Genomic DNA, 13,871 nt, shown 5'->3' with positions numbered 1-13,871 from the left:
AATTTTCATTCTTAAAAGTTTAATACAGATGCCAAATGGAATTATAATTTATAATATTTGAATATAAAAACTGTTCTCAGAGAAATAAAATATAAAAAAAATATCTAATAAGAAAAAATTTTAAAAAAATTTAAAAAATTAAAAAAACAAAAAAATTTTAAAAATTCAAAAAAAACAAAAAAAAATTTAAAAATTCAAAAAACACAAAAAAATTTAAAAAATTAAAAAAACAAAAAAAAAAGAAAAAAAAGAAAAAATTGATTCTCCAATAACGTATACCTCCAAGTGGTGAGAGTCGGGCAACGCATATATTTTCTGCGGCTAAGGGACGTTTACATTTATGAAAAATATTATTTTTAAAAATTGTTTATAAATTTTGGATAAACGGTTGAAACATCAGTTTCCATTTTAATGTTAGAATAAGTTAGTGGTAAAGAAAAAATTTGTTTCATCTCTAAATAACTTTTTTTATAAAAATTTGTTTTTAAAAATTGTTTATAACATTAATAAATTTTTTAAAATAATTTCAGACAAAGGTTTATCTTTAACATATCTATTCTAATGACAAACAAACAAATAAAGAAAATCAAAATTTTTTTCCCACCCTGAACTGATTTTTCTATGAAAATTGTTTATAAAAATTGTTTATAACATTTTTAAAAAGTGCTAAATAATGTTAAATGAAAGTTTATATCTATAACAAAGAATTTGATTACAAGAAGGTATTTATTAATAAAAAAATGCTTTTTTCCCATGATGGTACTTCATATTTAGCAAATTGTTTATAAGAATTGTTTACAGCATTTTTATATATTGTTTACAAATTTTTTATAAACGGTAGATACTTCAGTTTCCACTTTTAATGACAAAAGAAAGTTAGTAGTGAAGAAAAAAAGATTTTTTCCACTCTGAACATTTTTTTTTATAAAAATTGTTTATAACATTGTAAAAAAATCTTAAATAATTACAGACAAAGATTTGTCTTTTAAATATCTATTCTAATGATAACCCAAGTAAATAGTGAAAAAAAAATTTCTTTTCACTCTAAACTTCTTTTTCTATGAAAATTGTTTATAAAAATTGTTTATAACATTTCTAAATATTGCTAAATAATGTTAAATTAAAGTTTAAACCTTAAGCAACATTTTGATTACCAGAGCATAATAAAATAAAAAAATAATTTTTTTCTACCATTCTATTTCATGTTTTGCAAAATTGTTTATAAAAATTGTTTATAACATTCTTAAACATTGCAAAATAATTTTGAATTAAGTTTTTTACTTTCAATATCCATTTTTACCTCCCCCAAAAAAGAGAATTGATGAAAATAAATTTTTTGCTTCCACTTTGGCCCATAGTTTTCAAATTGTTTATAAAAATTGTTTATAATATTGTTAAATAACATCAAATAACAATATTTTTTGTTGAAGCAGCATTATTTTATTTGAATGAAGCATAAAAGTAAAAAAAATGTAGTGTAAAAATTTTTTTTAATTATTTTTCCAAATTTTCATATTTTGGCGGCCATTTTTGAGGCGCCATTTTGAAATTTGAAAAAAATTGTTTTTGGCAATATGACTATTTGATAGTCCCAACATTTTGGACGCGATATTTTGATGTCCCCGATTTTTCCCAAGCCGATTTCAATTAAATAATCTGCTTTTAAAGAAAAAAAACACTAAAAAAAACGGCTTTTTTTTTGTTTAAACAATTATAACTTTTTATCATTAAGTCGAAATCGAAATTTTTTTTCAGATTCTGAAAGAGGACACTCAAATCCATAAGAAAACCTTTGTCCCGATTTTTTTTAAACCCGGAACTCGTAGAACGGGAAGCTCAAACTTGTACTAAAAAAACGGACATTTGGGACTAAATGGGTTAATATTTTTCCATTTTTAGCGGATTTTTCAAGGGTGCCCACAACCGGGTACAAAATTTTTTTTGTCAAAAAATTCCAATTTCACTAAATTTCTAATAAAACTTTTTTATTTAAAGGAATCAATTTAATTCCTTCACTGACAGTCACCTTAGACCTCTAGCTTTAAATTCGTACACATATATTTGTATAATATGCACATGGACAAATGTTATGAGGCAAAAACAAAAGGGTGCCCACAACCGGAACACTTCCCTTACTTATTTAAATGGTGAAATTCTAACGAAGATTTCTGTGTTTTTAGACAAATTTTATCTAAATTTTTCTAGGTTTTTGAAAAAGTTTAAGTCAAGAGCCAAAAATGAGAAAATTTGATAATTTTTTTTATTTATTTCTCACTCTACAACTTAAAAAATAGTTAACGATATTACTTCAAAGACGGCTTATTTTACGTTTTTTAATCAGCTTAACCGTATTTAAGTTTTTTTTGTATGTCCTTTTATTTACGAGATATGATTGAAAAAGTAATGGCATGTTTTTTCATAGAGTCGAATGTAATCGTCCTGATACTCGTGGACGGTAGTGTATATACACTACCTTCGACGAGTATTGAAAACAAAATTTTATCTTTTAAAGACAACTTAGGTATACAAAATTTAAAACAAAATTTAATCCTTTAAAGATAAAATGTTTTTAATAACTATGTGTGTATCTTTAGAGTAATATTAGAAACTTTTCGGTGTAAAAACATTTCCATTTTTAATAGCAGAAAGAAAGGGCGCGTGCGTAGCGCGCAAAATTAGTGACTAGTATACTTTTATAATTGCAACACAAAAGGTAACGTCTGGGTAACGGCGCCGGTAACGCTGGCTCTAGCAACGGCTACCTTTCTTTCTTTCTCTAAAGGCAATATAAATAAGAATGTCTCTCTTTACTTAATTTGCATATCTACTCGTTTCATATTAAGGACTACAAAAGTATTGTGCGTTTACTGAAAAAAGAAATTTTTTATTATTAATTAATATATTGATTCTTAATTATAATTATTATGTAACTATAATTATAATATATATAATTATAATTAATAAATATAATTATAATTATATAAATATAATAATTATAGCCAGGGGTACGATGTAAAAATTCAAATTCTTAAAACAATTTTTAAAAGTGACTAATGTAATAATTACTATTAGTAATTTTTACTACCAGAAATAGTAATATTTACTTTATGCGAAGTACATTTTACAATTTTAAGTTTTTTTTACTCAGCACCATTTTTCTCCGTGTACCAGAAATCATAAATAACTTAAAAATTGGAGACAAAACTTTTTCAAGTGACCGGTTTCACTTATTTTAGGCCTTAAATTTTACCTACGAATCAGTAATTAGGCGGTGTTATGACAGTGATATTTCAATACTGACGTAGTACTGACTGCCGGTACAAAATCAGTACTAGACAGCGTTACCAGCCAGGGTTTTCCCAGTACTATGCCAGTATTAGATTTCTACTTGGGAAACGGTGTCTTTCTTAAATATCTTATTGAAAAATTAATATTTTTTTGTTGTTAAGGTGTCATTTTTTCAGAATTGTATACGTTTATTTAAAATAAAAAGGAAAAATTTTAAGATATTATATTTTCAAAGTTAAAAGATATTGAATAGTCCTAAAAAGAAGGGGATATAGCAGTCTATGCTGAAAATTTAGAAGATCATGGCACAAACTGAAACAATTACTACAAAGATGGCGCTAACTTAATATTACATCCTGAAAATTTTCGAGCTTATTTATTTTGATCAATTAAATAAACACTACCCCCGAGCAGTCTCCTCGATGGATTTTCTATGTATAAAGACTCATAAACGAACGTGCATTAAATAACAGCTTTTGGAATGGTATGTCATATACGTCTACATATTAAGCTAAATGTTATTGGAGTTGTGAGATTTTTAGAGTATGATATAGTATTCAGGGTCGGTCAGCTTTGTAGTTAAAAATGGATGCTTAAAATTAGTTGCGACCCTGGTGGTAGGTGGCTCTGTTGTCAATTTCAAATAGCATGGTTACCATAGTAACCAAGACTACGTCATTATTTCACAATGTTTGAATTTTTGAAATTGACATTTGTTGACATTTGTCAACATTTGTTCAGGTTGAATACTTTTAAACATTATTTTCGGTTATTTGTATTTTTTATATTGTGCATTATCGTATGTTTCCTAATGGAACAACAAAATAAAATACATGGCGGTATATGCGTTGTTCCCGGTTGTTCCTACACACGAAAGACAGAAGGTAAAAAAAACCAAGTGCATAAAATCCCGAAAAGATTGTTCATGAGAAGCAAATGGTTGGAAAAAATAGGATGTGAGGATTTGAATAGGTTGGATAATGCGGAAATTACAAGAAAAGAATTGTTTGTCTGTCCCCGACATTTTTTGGAGTCAGATTTTTTAATAAAGACTCAAGCAGGCAGTGTTCGATTAAAAAACGATGCAATTCCTTCAGTTGAGATTAACGTTCATACAGTTCAGGAAAGGAATAGTGTTATTGATATTCCAGAGAGTGTGAATTCAACAAACCCTGCGAATAGTGTTGGAGAGTGTTTGATTTCACCCCTTATTCATGGAAATCTTTCAATGGAAATTGAAAATTCAACTGCTACAGAAATCAGAATTAGCTCGCTGAATGTTGATACTGTAAGTTTTAAGATTAGATGTTCTTATTATAATTTTAAATTATTATTTTTTAATTAGCTTACTCTAATAAAAAATTTTTATATGAAAAAATACTATTCTTTTCAATTTGAGTTTAAAAAAATTTTCTTTTTCAAATATCAAATACACTTTTAAAAAAATCTTTTTCGCTATAGGCAAGTGTTTCTGGAATTCGTGTCCTGGAAGGCGACCATGTTAAAAAAAATGGAAATAATCTTGAGCAAGAGAGACTTTTTGGTAACGCAAATTTGGATACAACTATGCCTGACGCTGTGAAGCAAAATCAAAACGCAGAAAATATGCAACAACCAATGGCTAGAGATTGCATGAAAGGTGTTGAAGAAATTATTGGAGCAGTAGATACTGCCCAAAAGAAATTCGCTGTAAGTAAATCGAAGGAATTAGATAACAAAAATTGCAAAACTAGGCCAAATAAAAAAACTGTATGGAGAGCTGCTAAAATGAATACCCCTGTAGAAATGAAACTGTACGAAGAATTGCAAGAAAAGAAAAGAAAACTGTATAATGTACATAAACAGTTAAAAAGGTACTTCATATATGGAGAATATAAAATTAAATCTATCAATAAGAATAAGTCTTCATTACCTTCTTTGCTTCCTCTTTACGATCATAAAAAAATATTTGACGTTTAATGATTTTTTCGAATTTTTTGTACTTCATAAAATTAATACTGATTTATACACGATTATTCAAATTAATTTTTTGTTCTATATCTGTAAGAACTAAATAATTTTAGTTTTTTAAAAAATTTTATTGAAATTAATTTTTTGTTCTACATTTGTGAAGACTAAGTAATTTTTTAAAAATAATTTTTAAAAACTATTTAAATATTGACACTTTTACTTGCATTATAAGATGCCAAAAGAAATTGAAAAATCCAGAAGAATGTTTGGAAAGTAGACAGTTTAAACGTGTATGTAAGAAGTTAAATGAAGCACAAAGAAGCTTTATATTTGCTGTAATAAGAAATGTTTCAAGGCAACCTTCAGGACGTATATATACCAAAGAAGAACAAATTCTCTTTCTTTCCATATATAAGAAGTCACCTAAAGCTTATAGATACCTACGAAGTTTTCTTCCAATACCCGGAATAACGACACTAAAAAAGCTTTTAAAAACAGTTTCTATGGACGCTGGAGTGACAGAGGAGACTAGAAACAGATTAAATGCGGCTGGCAAAGATGCAAAAACAGACAAAGAAAAGGCAGTAATGATTTTATGGGATGAACTGTTACTTGGATTAAGGCTGAGTTATGATGAAAAAACTGACAAGGTATCTGGATTTGAAGATTTTGGTCATGTTCGTACTGAAAAGTTTGCAGACCACGGGCTAGTTTTCATGATGAGATATATCGACAGCGGCGATGTCATTCCTATTTCGTTTTACTTCTGCGATGCGCAAACTACAACGGGGCAGCTTCTTTATTGTATAAAAGAGGTTATAGGAGCTGTAAAAGATGCAGGATTTAACGTTGTTTGTACAGTATGCGATGGGGGTACCAGTAATCAATCGGCAATAAAACACCTGTTGCAGGAGACAGAAAAATTAAAAGGAAAAGATTACGTATGGCAAAGTGAGTTATTTTTAATTTTTCCAAAATTAAAATTTATGAATATTCGTATAAAATTAACCAATAGAAAGCAGCAAAAGGGAGTTAAAATTTAAATACCAACATAATGCTATAAAAGTAATACGCTTTTGGAGTTAAAAGATAAAGAGTAAAATATTTAGAGTTAAAATTTAACTCCACTGAAAGTTAATTTGAATAGTAGAATACGATAGCGTGGTCATATTAAAATAATATAACTCTCAAGAAAGTAAATTCACTCCTTTTTGGAGTAAAATTTTAACTCCAATACATGCATAAACAAATAGAAGAAATAAATATTATAACACAATAAGAGTAAAATTAAGTAATTAGATATAAAACATGCAAATAAAAAAATGAAAAATTTTGGGAAAATTCAAATAATATAAAGAATTTAAATGTCAATTATTCAGTGAAAGTTCATTTTTAGAGGGATGTTTCATTCTTTTTGGTATGGAAATAATCCCATTGTTTGATCCACCTCATCTTATAAAATGCCTACGAAACAATTTGTTGGATAAAGACCTCGAATTCGATTGTGACACTGCGAAGCGAGCTAGAAAAAAAATGCATCGGATAGAAAGTTTGCCTCTTGGAAACATATTACTACTGTCTATGAAATCGATGTTCATGGAAGTCAGAACCGAAGATTTTTAAAAAAATTAACCGATAGACATATCTACCCCAATAAAATAAAGAAGATGCGAGTTAAAAATGCTATCCAAGTTTTTTGTAACTTCGTAGCAAGTAGATTAGAAGCCTTATCTGGAGCACCAGGTATGAAAATAATCAATTAAATTTTTACTAAAACATATACTGATTATATGTTAAAAATACTCATTTTAATATAAAAATTTTTCTTCTTCAGAACGAAACACATCCATAGGGCCAAAATCAATTCCACCAGAAGGGGTAAATACAGCATGGGTTTGCAGCTTCTTCAACGACCTTGCAGATGCTTTTAATGGTAAAGTTGCAAAAGACGATTCAAGTGAAATGAGGACACTATTAACAGACGAAAGCTTTCACATAAAATTTTTTAAAGAGGCAGCTAGTCATATTGGAAGGATGCGGTTTGTTAATTGTCGTACAAAGGAGCCTGTTTCTCATCAACCACCGACACTTAAAAATCTAAAATCTACTCTTTAACGTATTCCTTTATTGTGGAATAAGCTTAAAGAATTAGGCTTCACATCCTTAAAAACGGTGCATTTAAATCAGGACCCTCTGGAAAACTTCTTTTCCAGAATTAGGCAGTGTGGTGATACAAACAGAAAACCAACTTGTTCTCAGTTTGTTGGTAATTTTAAAACGCTTGTTATTAACAATTTAAGTAAATTTCATTCAGAAGGCGCGAATTGTATTGATGATGGTAGTAGTTTTGCTCTTTCGTGGCAAAATTATTTTGATTCTGGAGACTCTCATATTCAAAATTGCACTAGACCATCTTATACAATGCCAACTCAAACTCTAAAATTCAATTATTGTCAATCTGATCCTATTCCTAAAAAAGGCACGATAACAACATCCACAGATTTCATTGTCAAAAATATGGTAACAAAATTGCCAACATTAAATTCATGCGAACAGTGTAAAAGTGCATTAGATCAACTGGCCTTTTCACCTTCTAATTCCACGAAAAGAAACACATCAAAATTAGAAGAAATTCATTTAGATGTAAAATCGATCTTGAGAAGAGTTTTTAGTCCTGTTCTGCATTCGCAAAAAATTGTAGAAAACACTTTACTATTCTTGAGTAAAGAAATTAACGGCGAAATATTTCAATGTAGATTGCACATGTCTGAGACACTTAATTTATTTCTTAAATTATCTGTTGAGCAGTACATTCAATCGATATCATCTTTTCTTAATTCCGTTTTAAAAGGTAAAATTAGTTTAAATGGTTGCATAGAACAGAAAACAAATCAAGTAGTAGTGAGAGCACTTGCAAAAAGAAACTCTTCTTTAAAAAGTAATGCTACTTTTTCCTCCCTAAGCAAATCTTAATTTTAAGTCGCTTTTCATAACTGGTTTTTCGTTATTCATAACTATGATTATATTTTAAATTGATTATTGTAAAAATATTCAGAAATTTTATTTTGTACTATATTGTAATATATTCCTTGAAATAGAAATTATTATTAATAATAATTATAATTGTTAATTTGTATTTAGACAAGTTTTTATATTAAATATAAAAATTATTATCGTAAATGAATTTTGTGTATTCTTATTCCACATTATTTTATAAAATGCAGCACAATTTAAACAAATAATTACTATTTATTAAATTAATTATTCAAATATATTAATTAATTAAATTTAAAAAAGAAATTATTGTTATTACTTAAACTTAGTAATATTCTAATTATTATGATATTAATATAATTAATAATATTTAAAACATTAAAAATATTGTTTATTAAGTTAATTAGAAACGAAACTTTCAGAAAAATTGTTGAGTTTACTTGAAATTGACAACATTTATTATTTTTAATTGTATTATTTATCTTTTATTTGAAAAAAATCACATGAACTAACACATTCAAATTCGAATTAGTTCCGACCCCGCCACAAGCGGCGCTGTATATCGCCAAAAAAAATACACTAACGTGACCAACCCTGATAGTATTCGTAATCAGTGACCAGAAAAACTCTAAGATCCTAAGTTTCAAAAAATATGAATTTCTTTTTTAACCCTTTAACGCCCAGCGGTTTCGATCGAAACCACTTTTGATTTCAAAAATCTATAACTTTGACAAAAATTAAGATATTTTTGATTTCTAAACGCTCACGACCCACAAATTAATAAACCTTTATGAAAAAAATTTACATTTTAAAAAATAATTAACAATTTTGTAATTACAACAATAATAAAAAAAAATTTGTTGCAAAATTTGCAACAAAATTACAAATTCGAAAATAAAAGCAAACAAAGCTACTGAAAATTGTTACTCGGGGGTTTTCGGGGTCGCTGATTACGAATTTGATATCAGATTTTAAAAATTCAAAATGGCGGATCCAATATGGCGGACATCATTTTTAAAAACTGATTCAATTTGCCTGAAAATTGTTACTCGGGGGTTTTCGAGGTCGCTGATTACGAATTTGATGCCAGATTTTAAAAATTTAAAATGGCGGATCCAATATGGCGGACATCTTTTATAAAAATTGATTCAATTTGCCTGAAAATTGTTACTCGGGGGTTTTCGGGGTCGCTGATTACGAATTTGATGCCAGATTTTAAAAATTTAAAATGGCGGATCCAATATGGCGGACATCATTTCTAAAAACTGATGCAATTTGCCTGAAAATTGTTACTCGGGGGTTTTCGGGGTCGTTGATTACGAATTTGATGCCAGATTTTAAAAATTCAAAATGGCGGATCCAAATGGCGGATGTCATTTCTAAAACCTGATGTAATTTGCCTAAAAAATTGTTACTCGGTGGTTTTCGGGGTCACTGATTGCGAATTTGATATCAGATTTAAAAAATTCAAAATGGCGTATCCAATATGGCGGACATCTTTTATAAAAATTGATTCAATTTGCCTGAAAATTGTTACTCGGGGGTTTTCGGGGTCGCTGATTACGATTTTAATTTTTTAAAATGTAAAATAGCGGTTTCAATTTAGTGTATAAAATGTCCGAATAAAAACGAGATCAGAATAAAATGTTCGTCTACCTTCGTGACAATGTGAAAAACAATTGCCTAACGCAAAACCGGCATCATAATGATTAATGAAATATTCATTTCTATATTCGTAATAATCAGAAAAACAAATGCTTAACGCAAAGACGAAATCAATCTAAAATGCTTGACTATATTTGAGAAAATCGGAAAACAAAAGCCTAACATGAGAACGCGATCCGAATAAAATATGAATCTACATTTGTGACAATGCGATAAACAAATGCCTAATGAGAAAACGATGTCAAAATTAAATGTTCGTTTACATTCGTGACTATAAAAAAACAATTGCCTAACATAGACTCTAACATTGGATTAGTAAACAGCGGCCCTGAAAACCCCCTACTAACAATTTTTAGGCAAATTGAATCTATTATTAGAAAAGATGTCCGCCATATTGGATCCGCCATTTTGAATTTTTAAAATCTGACATCTAATTCGTAATTAACGACTCCGAAAATCCCCGAGTAACAATTTTCAAGCAAATTGAATCCGTTTTTAGAAAAAATGGCCGCCATATTGGATCCGCCATTTTGAATTTTTAAAATTTGACCTCAAATTCGTATTCAGCGACCCCAAAAACCCCCGAGTAACAGTTTTCAAGCAAATTGAATCAGTTTTTAGAACAGATGTCCGCCATATTGGATACGCCATTTTGAATTTTGAAAAAAGGACATCGGATTCGTAATTAGCGCTCCCAAAAACCCCCGAGTAACAATTTTCAGGCAAATTGAATTAATTTTTAGAAAAGATGGCCCCCATATTGGATCCGCCATTTTGAATTTTTAAAATCTGACCTCAAATTCGTATTCAGCGACCCCGAAAACCTTTATATACGAGCAATGACTTAATTACACTGCTACAAAAAAGTCGGGCGTTAAAGGGTTAATAGTGACTGCTATATTGGTCCGTCCTTCAGAATTTTTGAAAACTGACATCTAATTCATAATCAGCGACACAGTAAACCCTAGAGTAGCGAGTTTTAAGCGAATCAGATGAATTTTGCAAAAAAGTGTTCTCCATATATAGGATTTGCCAATTGGAATTTTTGAAAACTGACTTCAAATTCATAATCAGCGAGACCGAAAACCTCCGAGTATACGGAGAGAAATTTCTAATTAAAGTTACTGTGCTTGTCACCTGAAAGTATGTGCAAAATGTTTTTACTGAACTATTTGTATCGGAAGAATAAAAATATTGACTTGCGCACAATTTTATTTCATATGGAAAACAGTTTTATTTCCAAAATGGCCTCGGAATATTTCTTTGAAAGCACCTTAAAAATTGATGAACTAGGACTTTCTAATTTGGTCCAAAGCAAAATATATCAACCGTACCATGAAATAGTCATGCGCAGGTTAATAAAATAGACTGTGCTGCTTACAAATTTTTACTGTGCTGCCTGCACAAAGTCAAGTTGAAGAAGGCCGATTTCACTTAACCTAAAAATTTTCAAATCAAACTTGTCCCTAGTAGAAATTTGTCATGAAGCCACTCGATTGTTCAAGTTACTGGACAGTTTTTGTCACGGACGCTGATTCTAGGCGGACTGGTAAATAACTGTACCCGAGTCGAAATTTAGACCCTACTTAGCCTCTGAAAATGTAGGGGTTTTTAGGTTTACCAGTCGTAAAGTAGGGTCTGATTTCAATACAATTTTTTAAAATTAGACCTTCCTTTGACTCCCAAAACAGGCTGAAATTTGCCAATCTTCCATTTGGAGAAGTAAAGGAGGGTCTAATTCGAAGAAACCTATACCTTACTTTTAAACCTCGTAGACCCTACTTTCATACTCCTAGACCCTAGAACTAGAAAAAGAAAATTTTGAAGAGTTGCTCAGATTCAATTGAAGCACTTGGGATGAGTAAAAGTGAAATTTTATGTGTTTTATCAATTTGTTTTATTAATTTTGCTATCGGCACGTAAATTTTCAGAATGCCCTTTTTTTGTTTTATAGTTATTGAATTTTAAAGAATAAAATGCGTCCCGGGCGCCTCGTCTCACGCCGGTCGCCACGCGGCTCAATGCAACCGCGACGCAGCGTGCCGCAATTTATTCTTTGAAATTTAATAACTCAAAAACAAAAAAAAGGGCATTCTGAAAATTTACATGCCGATAGGAAAAAACCTCAGCTTTCGTTTGCAATAATTTATTTTTGAAAAAAACGGACCGATTTTTGGGAAATTGAAAATTAAATATAAATTATCAAAAATTAGGGTAAATTTTTAAAATATTAAAAAAATAAAGTACACCATTGGAAAGAGGACGGAAAAACCTTTCAGAAACATATTCTAAAAAATTTTTCCCATTACAAGTATGTTCAGAAAAAATTCACAAAGTAGCCTGTGTTAGCAAAATTGGTCAAATTAACCCCCCTCTACCCCCTCCAATTTTTCGAAAAAATCAAAAATATTTTTTGGGTCACATTTCTACTTGATAGAACAACAAATTCCTCGAGTTTCAATTTTTTTCAAGTAGTTGAAATTTCAACTTAGGACATTTCACGTAAAATGCCTCATATATATATAATGAATAAATATCTGTTAAAAATGTGTCATTATAGGTACCTGTGAGAGTTGCAATAAATTAATTTGTAAAAATATATCATGTTTTATACAGTATATTGAACAGCTATTTAAACGTCTGGCAACATTGCACACAATTTTCTACTCAAAACTAAATGTAAACAAGTCATAACAAACATTTGCAACACGACTAAAGAAATACGGTGTTGCCAGACGTTTTAAAGTATCAAGCAAGTCAAATCACAAAATAATATGGTTTCTGTTTTGATGAGTTCAGTCAAGCGATAGAAAAACTTTATATAAATTCATTATACATCAGAAGAATTATTTTATTAAAGTATTCTTTCTTCATTCTTTGTCAAAAAATTGACACCGAGATTTATTGATAGTCATGATATAAGCCAAGGTATAAGCTTAGGGGCCGTCCATAAACCACAAGGACAATTTTTCACCAATTTTTGACCCCCCCCCCCCATCCAATGTGGAACAAAAATTTTTACCTTATGCAATATTGACCTTATATAGATATAAAACTCTAATTAGATCATGAGATAGAAAATATTGAAGATTATTGAAAATAGATTATGTTTGATAAAAAATATGATTAAGAAAGTTTGGTTTCCTCTTCGATTGAAACAGGTAAAGAAATTATAGATTCAGATAAAATTTTAGTGATTCGTATGGATGTGAAATACAATGAATAAATGTAGGGATTACAAGAGATTAACAAAGAAAAAACCAGAATAAATTTGGATAGAAAAGTTAATATAAATAGTGATTGATTAAATTTTGAATTAAGAATGTATTAATAAGGATAAAATAAATAGTGATATGATTGGTTTGGATAACTTTCTTGAGATTTATTTGTATACAAATTTATGTGGATGAAAAGAAGGATACATATGGATTGTCATGGATAACTATAGAATAAAACAGGAATCTTTATTAATCTTTTTGATTAAAAAATATTAGATTTGATAGAATTTTTATCCATATACTTCCAACAGGGTACATACAAAAATAATATTTTAGAATTATTTTTAGCATTTTGGAAACAACATTTATATTTAAAATTTTTAATTGATATTCATCAAAAAATTAATTAGTTTTTTTAAATTATACAAAAACTCTTTTAAGAAAGTTCTATCGCTTGACGCAGCTAGTCAAAATAGTGAGAAATATTCAATGATTTAACTCACTTGGTAACGTAGAACGTTTGGCAACGCGAATTATTTCTAACCTGTGAATCCTGTGATGAAAATTATCATTTAAATTTCGCGCTCAAATTTAATGTGTATAGTGAATGCAACGTTGCCAAACGTTATAACCCACATAGCACAGCTTCTCAAGGTAAGGTTACTGGAAGGACATCTGTAGGGCTTGTAAGGTTACCAAGTAAGAGTGTGGTAAACATGATGTCGTCTAAAAAGTTCCGCCTTATAGTAAGCTTAC

Source organism: Leptopilina heterotoma, unplaced genomic scaffold, assembly GCF_015476425.1.
Source record: "Leptopilina heterotoma isolate Lh14 unplaced genomic scaffold, ASM1547642v1 Lhet_47, whole genome shotgun sequence".
NCBI classification, from domain to species: Eukaryota; Metazoa; Arthropoda; class Insecta; order Hymenoptera; family Figitidae; genus Leptopilina; species Leptopilina heterotoma.
The sequence above is the reverse complement of the archived record's forward strand: the minus strand, read 5'-3'. Positions refer to the sequence as shown.